The sequence below is a fragment of the Jatropha curcas genome, unplaced genomic scaffold (assembly GCF_041381405.1).
Source record: "Jatropha curcas cultivar XTBG-Jc1 unplaced genomic scaffold, XTBG_Jcur_1.0 HiC_scaffold_313_pilon, whole genome shotgun sequence".
NCBI classification, from domain to species: Eukaryota; Viridiplantae; Streptophyta; class Magnoliopsida; order Malpighiales; family Euphorbiaceae; genus Jatropha; species Jatropha curcas.
The window spans coordinates 16,953-29,675 of NW_028322455.1; the positions used below are offsets into that span (position 1 = coordinate 16,953).

The window sequence follows — 12,723 nt, forward strand, 5'->3', positions numbered from 1 at the left end:
TATTTATACCTTATAAATTTACGTGATTATTAATTGTTTTATTTTTTTGATTTATTTTATTTTATTTGGATAGGCGTGCAATTTACGATTATTTTTTTTATTGTGCAAATTTAAGTCGTTGTTGATCATTTACAAATTGCAAGAAATCAAAGACTACCAACATGCTATGTTTGTGTGATCCCATCTTCTACATTGCAATGATTATTTAATTTTGTGGGTGCTTTAAGCCCTATCTTATTACCCCATGCATATTTATGGCGTTGCTGAATCTCTATAAATAGGGAGGTAATGTGTTTAGCTTGCAATCACATTAAAGTGCCAATTTAATCATACAGAGCAACCAAAACTAAAATCATGGGAAAGGCAATGAAAGTATTGCTTATGTTGTGCATGGTGGGATACCTTGCCTCAGTTGCATTTGCCATTCGAGTGAACGATGACAATGGTGCTGAAGAGGGTGGTGCCAACGGCGAGGGGGTGCTTCCGGTAATGGCAATGCCGGTTCTCTAGGAAGTGTTTCTGTCTATGATCCACCTTACACTCGTAATTATATACAGATCTATATATGTATATGGAAAAATTATTAGATACCAAAACTATTCTTTAATTAATATATGATGGTGTTCCTCTGTTTTGGAATAGCCAACCAGTGTTACGGAGATGATCCACTGACGACTACGCTGGTGGCTACTGTAAATGACGCCTTATGGGAGGGTGGGGATAGATGTAAACAGACTCTGAGAGTGAGGTGCATTAAGTCCGCCGACGCAAGCAAACCTTGCAAAAAGCACACCTCTGTCGATGTAAGAGTAGCTGATTACTGCCCAAACTGCGAGACAACTTTTCAGATTTCTGACGATGCTTATGCCAAGATTGCCGATCCTAATGCTCCATCACTCCAAGTTGGATATAGCTGGTAACTCCACTTCACTTGGTTTTACATATATATATATATATATATATATATATAATCAAGTAATTAAATTATGGATGGATTTTGACTATCTTTGTTTAATATGCAGGGTGTAAGGGAAGTCGTAAATGGCATTAACAGGAGAAGCTTGTGTGTAGTTCCCCTAGCAAGTTTCTTATCATGTCCAACACCAAAATATAAATCAATAAAAAAGGGAAAATAAATAAAGAATGTGTGAAGAGTGTAAGGATGATGTTCAATCAAGAACAAAAATGACAGTAAGCACAATCAAGATCAAAAATAACAGTAAGCAAGCAAATAAACTATGTAAAAAGAAAACATCAAATTGCCATAAGCACATCAATGCTGGACAATCATTTTCTTCCAAAAAGACATTTCAATGAACTTGCATGACAACTGTAATGGCAGAGAGATTAAAGAAAAGCGAAATTAGACTTTTGCATCGCTCGTGCTATCTTCAAATTAGACTCTCTCGCTGTTGTTCGTGTAAAGAGCTATCTTTGTATAGCTATTATATTCTTTGTATAGTTGTCATATTCCCTTACTCCTAGTCATGATAGATGCACCCATCACAGTGTCGTAGCTTTATAGTTGTATATTTTATGATTTCCATCATTATCTTTTGTAAATCACATGTATTTATATTTGGCTATTCATGCCTAAGAGAATATACAATTTTGCTCTTTCTTCAGTTCGAGCCATTAGTAAGGTGCAATATGATTTATCTTATTTTGGTCTTGTTATTAAAGATTGTCTTGTTTTTGCAAGTGCTTAGCTAATACTTGTTTGTACTGATCTTTGATTTGATTTCTTACCATAGTTTGTTTATTTTCCTTAACAAAAGGGAAAAAAAAAACACAAAATTTGCTGATTACACTAAAATCACGTAATATACCTGCAAGAGAAAAATCTCAAGATCAAATACTTAGGCGAGAGATTCTATATTATAGATAGACTATAAATGACCATACATATGTATATATACATACTCCACTAACATTTTAAAATAAATTTTTTAAAAAAATATATTATATTATCCATAATCTATAATATATAAATATTTAATTTAATTGATTTTAGTGACTTCCTATTTCAATCAAAATTGTATTACCAAAAAATAATTATAAATTAAAATAATTTTTGATTTTCATTAATGAAAATCGTGGCCACAATTGTCGCAAAAGTTATATGTAATAGACAATTGGCATTTGAGACCAGATTAGCGACCGCATTTAGTTATAGACGACTGTATTTTGGTTTCAAATTTTGAATTTTCAATTACGACAGTAGTATGGTCGCAATTACACAAACACACGGTCGCAATTGACGGTCATAAATATTTTTTCATCAATTTTGAAACGATCACCTGCAAAATTAATTTTTTAAATAGAATCAATCCATAAATTACTAGTAATTCATATATAATGTCAAGGTAATTTTATAAATCGGATAAAATTGCTAAATATTTAAGTCAATGTGATAACAAAATGATATTATTTAATTCAACTAAACAATTAATTAATACCAAACATTATCTTTCTCTCTCTATATATATAATCAATCAACATTATCAACTTATTCCCTCCCTCAAGCTCAACTCTAAGCTTTTCATATTTACAAAAAAAAAATATTAATTTATTTTAATTTTATAAAATTTCATTTTAAATTACCTCAATCTCCTTTTAATTTTTACATTTTACTTTAATATCGATGCGTTGCAATAAATAACGATAAAAAGTATTGCAATAAATTTTTTATTAAGTCTTAATAACACTTAAAATAGAATAAGAAAAACCTTAAACATTGATAATTTGAGTATATAATAAGGTTATCAAAAAATTGAAATGAGTATATAATAAGATTAATGAGTGGTTCACATATTCTCCTTTAAATGGAACCGAGAGTTCGATTCTTATAGATCAAATATTCGCTGTAAGCCTTTACCTTTTAGCAGACTGATTCAGAGCAAACATGATTTAATCATAGTTCAGTGGACTAGAGATATCTATAGTTAATACCAATATATATAATAAAATTGAATCTAAAGATTTTTAAATTAAAAACTACTTATATATTTTATATTCACGTATATACATTTTATAATTTTACGAGATCATATCAGCAAGTTAAAATTAATACATCACAGTTTATTTTATATAAAATAATTAGAAAAAAAATTTAATTCTCAATTTCACATATGAATAAAATTTTTTATGAACAAAATATTAATTAACTTGACCCGATATAAATGAAAAGACTGTAACACCATTATAAAACTTTTTAGCAATTTAGATATTACCAATGTTACACTAAAAGTGTAATTGTAAATGGCTATAGATCGTGTCAGGTACAATTTGTGCCATTTTAACAAAGCTCTAATTAATTTATATGCAAAATATATGAATGGATAATTAAAATAATTGTTATTTTATTATATAAACTTCATACCTAATGGAAATTATTTGATATTTTACAAAAACAATTTTAAAATTTGTCTGAAATTATGGTCTAATATTTGAAGAAAGCACAGTTGATATGATATTGGCACACAGAATTTTAAAACCAGGTGCTTTCGTCAAAAAATCCCTTTCAACCGAGAAAACCTACTTCCAAATCCTAAATATCTTCTTCTCTTCTTTTCAGTTTATCCATAATTCAGTTTCCATACATGGACACATATCTCTCCCATCAGCCACTGAATTGTCGTTTTCTTATCATCATATTTCTCTTTGTTTTCAATATAAGTGCCCAATGATAAAAACTCTTTAATTACTAGATATTATGACTTTGGAATTTCAAATTTTTTACACTTAAAATTTTTTTATTTATTTTCATTTTTTTGCCAATAATTTTAAAAAAAGTTTCAAAGTTATGAAGTCAAATAAAAGTTTAAAAAATTTTAAAGCTTGAGTTAATAAAAGTTAAAAATTTTTATTTTATTTTCCTTCAGTTCTTTTGCTTTCGCACAATATACAAGTTAATAATACGAAAATCAAATCCAGTTCGAGTAAATATAATTAAAATAAAAGTGATTAATATTTAAATTTAACCAAGAGGACACAATTTTTAATTTATAACATTTCTTAGATTTCAAGTAACTAATCTAAATAGAATCAAGCTTTAAATTAATGTCAAACAATGAAAATCAAGCTTAGATTCCAAGCACTAAGGGGCTCCAACAAACATTCCTTACACTTTATAAGGACAAGGGAGGGAAAAAAATAAATAAGGAAAAAAATAAGGAAGGAAAGTAATAAGGTATTTTTATATTAACACTCAATTGGTTTAACCATTATTTTTTATTTTTTAATTACTATTTTCTAATTATTAACAAAGCTATTGTAAACACATTTTTTAATTATTTCACTATTAGATATAAACAATGTATAATGACAAATAATCACGTTTGCAAATTATTAATTCTTACCATTTTCATTGAGACACCCGGTCGTATTCATGTTTTTAAAAATATTTTTTAATAAAAGACAATTTCCACCATGTAAGTTTGAATTTATATTTATTTTTCATACCTGGTTTCGGGTTTTCATATCTTCGTGCTACATAGATTAAAATTCATATTATATAACACAAAAAATAATTATCTTTTTGCAAATTATCAATTTTTTATTATTAGAGAAGAAAATTGTTCCATATAGAATGAATTATCAAATTTTATGAATTAATCAAGTGTAACCAATTGCTATTTTCATGATAATAGAAGCCCTTAATTGGTAATTTGTCTGATCTGATCCGTGGTGCTTCTACTTGCACATGCTTGAACGTGTGATTTAGGAAAAAACGTTATAAATTTATTCAAATCAATATATATATATATATATATATATATATATATATATATATATATATGAGCAAGCGTTGTTTTTTTAGAAAGTTACATGTGGCATATCGACTTGACATTTTAATTTGGCATGTGGTATATTTTTCCAGTTAGGCTTCTACTTGGCATAATTTGATTTGATTTTTAATGTATTAATGTATTGATTTGGTTTGGATTTATTTTAAATTAGTGTTTTTTGTTTGGTTTGATTTGATTATTCATGTATTAATGTATTAGTTTGTTTTTTTATTTTTAAATGGTGCTGTTTTTTTTTTTTAATTTTAAATTGTTTACTCTCGAGAAAAACTTTAGCTTTCTTAGAAATATTATACATATAAGTTGTATCACTATATTCTTCTGTATCTTTGGCAAATGTGTATTGGTTTCTGCTTTTAAATAAATTATTCATTTTTTTCTTAAAAGTTCAGAATTTAACTATTTCCACTAAAGAGGTTAGTAGTTCTTACTCAAACTTTATTTTTGTCTCTTTCTTTAAAATTATTTAACACGGTTTGCAGTTATCAATTATCAAATCAATATATATATATATATATATATATATATATATATATATATATATATATAGCAGGTAGAATTTGTTGGTGTTGCCACGTAAGATTCCAAATTAATGATATGTGTATGGCTTGATTGTTTGTTTTTATATTTATTTGAAAATAAATTAATTTATGATTGAATTAAACTGTCTTAAATGTAATTGATTAATATAACGTTAGAGAATTAATAGCTTAAGTAACAATTTATATAACTTTAATGATGTAAATAAATTTCATAATTTATAAATTTTAATGATTTGGACAATTTGTTTTTTTAATTATGCAAATTGATGTCATTGTTGATCATTTACAAATTACAACAAATCAAAGACTACCAGCATGCAATATTTGTGTGATCCCATCTTCTACATTGTAATGATTATTTAATTTTGTGGGTGCTTTAAGCCCTATCTTATTACCCCATGCATATTTATGGCGTTGCTGAATCTCTATAAATAGGGAGATAATGTGTTTAGCTTTCAATCACATTTAAGTGCCAATTTAATCATAGAGAGCAACCAAAACTAAAATCATGGGGAAAGGCAATGAAAGTATTGCTTATGTTGTGCATGGTGGGATACCTTGCCTCAGTTGCATTTGCCATTCGAGTGAACGATGACAATGGTGCTGAAGAGGGTGGTGCCAACGGCGAGGGGGGTGCTTCCGGTAATGTCAATGGCACTGCTTCTGCCTATGTACCTTCCTATCGTAAGTATATATAGATCTATATATGTATATGGAAAAATTATTAGATACTAAAACTATGCTGTAATTAAATATGATGGTGTTCCTCTGTTTTGGAATAGCCACCCAGCGTTACGGAAGTGATTCACTTACGCTGTTGGCTAGAGTAAGTGAAGCCTTATGGGATGGTGGGGATAAATGTACAAAGACTTTGAGAGTGAGGTGCATTAGTTCCTCCGACGCAAGCAAACCTTGCAAAGGCATACCTCTGTCGATGTAAGAGTAGCTGATTACTGCCCAGACTGCAAGACAACTTTTCAGATTTCTCATGATGCTTATGCCAAGATTGCTGATCCTGATGCTCCATCAATCCAAGTTGGATATAGCTTGTAACTCCACTTCACTTGGTTTTACATATATATAATATAATCAAGTAATTAAATTATGGATGGATTGTGATTATCTTTGTTTAATATGCAGGGTGTAAGGAAAGTCATAAATGGCATTAACAGGAGAAGCTTGTGGGTAGTTCCCCAAGCAAGTTTCCTATTATCTCCGACATAAAAATATAAATAAATAAAAAGGGAAAAAATAAATAAAGAATTTGTGAAGAGTGTAAGGATGATGTTCAGTAATGTAGCATCCATCTATACATATCTTCATGTAATATCATATGATTTTGTTTATAGTTTATCTTGAGTGAAAGATAAATCAATTTTCATCTCCCTCTTTCTTATCTTTGAATTTTAAATTGCATTATTCCGTGACACTACAGTTGTTAAAACAAAAAACTCAATAAGACTAATCTCATACTCAAAGAATACTAATTATTTAAAAAAAAAAACATCAACGGCTTATTAATTAATCTTACTAATATGGATATCAAAACAGTTTGTTCCATACTTATATATGTATAGACCTATATTTATCAAATGTTAAATAGGTTTTTTTTTGTCTCACTTCATACCGATATGGACTTCATGATTCCAACTCTTGCAATGCCACGTTACTTTTAGTTTCCGTCTCATAATGCTATACCCAAAAAATGGTCGGAGGAAAAAAATTATTTGGGTGGTGAAAATATTCAATTTGCCTTAGAGAATGCTTGATGTTTCAAGATATAACTGCAAAAAAAAAATTTAAATAATTCTAAGAGTATAAAACGAGACTTAATATATAAACTTAGCAAATAATATGGGTTCAAAGGGACGACTTGCATGAATTTATGTCAATGAATATTGAAACTCATATTATACAAAACCAATTGCGTAAACTTTAAGGAATCTATGCATTTGGCTGAAAACCAAAGTTTTATATATAATTTTAATGCTATGTTTTAATATAAAGTAAGGAATGAAATATATTACTGTGTTTAGTATGCATGGAGAAACAATTCAAATTATATTCATGTATTTGGTTGATAAGAATAATAGAAGGGATATAATAGCGAATTTGTAAAAAGACTAAACTACTCTTATTAATAAATTTACTGTAAATTAATTTATACAATTAATTATTTTATTAAATAAGGATTTTCCTTAAGATAATGATATGGTTAATTTTAATATTTGCGAACAATGATGAATTATGACAAAATAAAAATTATTTTTCAATCTTAATTCTATTCCTAATAAATTTTCAAAAAGATGTAATATTCACCAAGTGAGTGTAATATTATGACAAAATCAATAAAGTAAATTCATTACTTTAATTCGAGAGTATTCGTTGTCTTTTATTAAAAAAAAAAATCCAATAAACAACCTTTAATTCAAGGGCGTATTTGATATTTTATAAAAATTAATTCAATAAACAAGTATCTTAATCATGTTTGATTATACAGATATATAGTGATATGAATGAATGATGGATAAAAGTTAGATAGAGAAGCCCTAAAAGATCCAAACTTATTCGGATGGAACTAAGAATTTCATTAATGGATAGATTCCATGCCATTATGGAAGGCACTATAGATATGTATAATGATACTATCTACTTCCATCATGTCTCCACAAACGAAAGATAGATATTTTCTTGAAAATTGTTACAAATTCCTGACGGGTATACAAGGAACATTCAAGATGTGTAAGTAAAAGGTTAACCTAAAAGAAGCAAACTGTCAAATATTAAGAGCCATGACCACTTATTTTTCATACAAAAAATTCTGCACATTCTTGTTGTTAGAGGACCATTTGACTTGTCGTGTGTTGGTTTTAACATTTCCAAGGGAACATCTTTGAACCAATTGGTAATGAATTCATGTGATTGAAACTATGGCAGAATGAAACAAGTAAAATTTAGGGATATTAGTTTTCCTAATGGAAAAAGGTGTCTTATATAAAATTACAAAATATCAAAGGGAGATACTGTAACCGTTTCATTACATTTGTTCCATGGATAGATGAAAAGGAAATTTAGCTAATGGGTGCTTTCTTGTTAGGTGAAAGCACTCTCAATATGCTATACTTGTGTGATTCCATTATTTGTATGTTATATATAATGATTTTAAAGAAAAATGTAATCAAGTCAATCGGTGTGTTTTAGTTGGTCTTGTCACTTATGTGTTAAACAAAAAGTTTCAGATTGAAATATTTTTTTACCATAAGAATTTTTACCAATTTAGTAAGTAAATGGAATGACTATTCCTGTTGTATATCTCACAATGTTCTTTCGATCCATTAGACATTTCAATGAATAAAAAAGAAAAAAATGTAATTTTGAAGGTGATTTTTTAAAAAAATTCTTATTAGAGGATACATTAATTAAGTCCTATTTTTGTGTACCTTATTGGATGCTTATCTAATTAAGCAATTTGTGCGATTAAGCAAGAAACTCCAATTAATGCAAATCTATGTGGGTATCCAATTAAGCAAGAGACTGTAAATATGCTATGTTTTTTGTGATTCCATCATCTAAGTGGGTACTTTATGCCCTATTTTATTACCCAATGGCGTTGCTGACTCTTTATAAATGGGGAGGGTGTGTTTTAGCTGTCAATCACATTAAATTGCTAATTAAATTATAATTTTTGCCTCATTTTTTCCTAATACATCCTTATGTTAACGTCCATAAAAAATTAAATGATTCATAATACATTATTTTTGAAATTAATTAAAGATTTGATTCAATAGAATTTTATTGGAGAATTTTAAAGGTTAATGTGTTAGTTTTGCTTATATAATTTAATTAATGATAATACAGTAGTTTGACTATTATAATTGTCGACAAAGTAGCACATTAAATATGGATAAAATAGTAATTTTTAAATATAATTCATTTCTAAAAAAAAAAAATAGGAAACAAGATAATGATTTGGAACGGATGAAAAAAAGAAAGTAGGACAAAATAATGGGACAGATGGAGTATATTAAACACATTAATTATTAATAATGTGAGATAAATGATAATTTAGTTAAATCATTGAAATTTTGTACCATAATCTAAAAAATTATAGCATTTATATTTGTGGATAGAGGGAATACATTTTTGTTAATGATTATGATGTATTCATATATAATGGGATGACACAAATATATCATATTGAGAGTATCTAATCTGTGGGTAAATGACTGGTGATGAATTAATTTTGTAAGTGGACATAAAAGCAGTGCACCACCCATTGTTTTGTATCATATTTTTACCTAATTAACTACTAATTTGTTACATAATACTTATCACGTTTAAAATTTCGCGTGCCTTAAAAAAATATAAATGTGTCTAAGTTATAATAAATTATTGAGTAAATTGGCTATATTACCCTTAATTTAATATTAATTCTCAACTAAAACCATTAAACTGAAGTAATAATTATTGGTCATATACAAACTCCTTGAAATCACAAATGTGATAAGTAATTTGGAACAAACTATTTTCTCAAATGTGACAAATATTATGGAACAGAGATATTAGTAAGCAGTCGTTAACTAAAATCCTTTTTTCATCTATCCATATCTCTTGCTTTGATAGTTTGTGCAATTTTATATTAGTAGTTTCCATTAAACAACCACTTGTACATTTGCATGTACAATAATAACAGAAATTGCTAATTGGTTCAAAGATGTCCCTTGGGAATATTATAAGCAAACGCATGACGAGTCAAATGGTTCTCTTACAACAAGAATATGCAGAATTGTATATGAAAAATATGCGAGCATGATGCTTTATGGTTTAACAATTTGCTTCTTTTAGAATCTTGGTATGTTCTGTGTATAACCTATCAGCAAATCAACAAAAGATCTTTCTTTTGTGGAGAAAGGATGGAGGTGGATGTTATTGTATTCAGCACTTTCACAATGCAGATGGTGGCAGATTAGCAACAAAAATGATCTTCCTCCACCCCTTTTTTTTTTTTTTTTTGGTTTCAAATCAAAAATAATTTTTAATGTTTTTTTATTTTAATTTTCAGTTTGGTCAATCAATTTAAATTTCTAGTGGATTTCACTTTTGTTTAGTGGCTTGCTTAGTTGGATGACACATGGTTTGAAAAATTATTTTTGTACTTAATTTTTTTTAATATAATCTTTATGTTAAAGTTAACACGTTTAAATTCTCTATTTTTATTTTTTATTTAGTGATTCAACTTTATTTTGTTGGATGCCACCTAATTGAAAAATTTAGGTTTATATCAAATCTCACTCTATATGTACGAATGTCTTACAAAAACTAAATATTTACTATATCTTTCATTCACAAGAAATAGCTCAACATACTTTATAATTTAGTGAACAATTTATAACATCAGAAGTTTTATTTATGAAAAACATTTGTGAATAAGACAAATGAAAAATATAAATATCTTTTTAACTAGAAAAAAATAAAAAAGATGAAAATTTTTTTTTGAAACAAATGTTCCAAGGAGTCTGACACTCTCTTTTTTCATAAGTACATATATTATAAAAGAAAATTAGAAAAAAAAATCACAAAAAAATGAAAATTAGAAAAAAAGATTTTTCTTTTGAAGCAAAAATTAAAAACAAATTGATGTAAAGCGGGGTATGGTATAACACTCTATCATGAATATCATGACAAAAAAATTGTATACGATAGTTATAGTTGTGAAAATGACATTGTTTGTTATTTATACCTTATAAATTTACGTGATTATTAATTGTTTTATTTTTTTGATTTATTTTTTTTATTTGGACAGATGTGCAACTTACTTTTTTTTTTTTTATTGTGCAAATTTAAGTCATTGTTGATCATTTACAAGCAACAAATCAAAGACTACCAACATGTACATTGTAATGATTATTTAATTTTGTGGGTGCTTTAAGCCCTATTATTACCCCATGCATATTTATGGCGTTGCTGAATCTCTATAAATAGGGAGGTAATGTGTTTAGCTTTCAATCACATTAAGTGTCCATTAATCATAGAGAGCAACCAAAACTAAAATGATGGGAAAGGCAATGAAAGTATTGCTTATGTTGTGCATGGTGGGATACCTTGCCTCAGTTGCATTTGCCATTCGAGTGAACGATGACAATGGTGCTGAAGAGGGTGGTGCCAACGGCGAGGGGGGTGCTTCCGGTATTCGCATGGCGGTGCTCTAGGAACTGTTTCTGTCTATGATCCACCTTACACTCGTAAGTATATACAGATCTATATATTATATGGAAAAATTATTAGATACCAAAACTATTCTGTAATTAATATATGATGGTGTTCCTCTGTTTTGGAATAGCCAACCAGTGTTACGGAGATGATCCACTGCCGACTACGCTGGTGGCTAGTAATGACGCCTTATGGGAGAATGGGGATAGATGTAAACAGACTCTGAGAGTGAGGTGCATCAAGTCCACCGACGCAAGCAAACCTTGCAAAGGCACACCTCTGTCGATGTAAGAGTAGCTGATTACTGCCCAACTGCGAGACAACTTTTCAGATTTCTGACGATGCTTATGCCATCATTGCTGATCCTGATGCTCCATCACTCCAAGTTGGATTAGCTGGTAACTCCACTTCACTTGGTTTTACATATCTATATCTATATATATATATAATCAAGTAATTAAATTATGGATGGATTTTGACTATCTTTGTTTAATATGCAGGGTGTAAGGAAAGTCGTAAATGGCATTAACAGGAGAAGCTTGTTTGTAGTTCCCCTAGCAAGTTTCTTATCATGTCCAACACCAAAATATAAATAAATAAAAAGGGGAAAATAAATAGAGAATGTGTGAAGAGTGTAAGGATGATGTTCAGTAATGCAGCATCTATATATACATATCTTCTTCATGTAATATCAGCTGGTTTGTTTATAGTTTATCTTGAATGAAAGAGAAATCAACTCTCATCTCCTCTTTTTAATTTTAATTGGTTACCTCTAATATTTTGGACTACATACTTTGACTCTGAATTCTAAGAATTCAATTAATCAGTAATAATAACCGTAATATTTTAAAATTATTGGGAATATCTAATAACTTGATTTTTTTTTTCTTTTTGTATTACCCATGAAAAGAAGATTAAAAATTATTAACCGAATCAATTGCAATATTAGCTAGTCTTAACCTAATATTCTAACAGCCTGTTTAGTAAGTTGAATGGTAATGGGATTGAAATTTCTATTACCATTCAATTGTTAGTAGCCATTATATTGTAGAAGTGGTAATCGATTTTGTAATAATTTTTTTTATCAGCAAAATTTTAACTTTATTAATTAAAATTACTAGGAAAAAACTTAAAAAAACTTAAGCAAAACTAAACCCAAGCCA

The 12,723-nt window shown here is 28.3% G+C and overlaps 1 pseudogene across 1 annotated transcript; it reads left to right on the forward strand.

Moving 5' to 3' along the window:
* The first annotated feature begins 293 nt into the window (after positions 1 to 293).
* Positions 294 to 12,302, forward strand: LOC149491868 (EG45-like domain containing protein 2; annotated as a pseudogene). Its single transcript, XR_016319250.1, has 3 exons — positions 294 to 543; positions 643 to 916; positions 12,061 to 12,302. The product of XR_016319250.1 is annotated as an EG45-like domain containing protein 2 (transcript).
* The last annotated feature ends 421 nt before the right edge of the window (positions 12,303 to 12,723 follow it).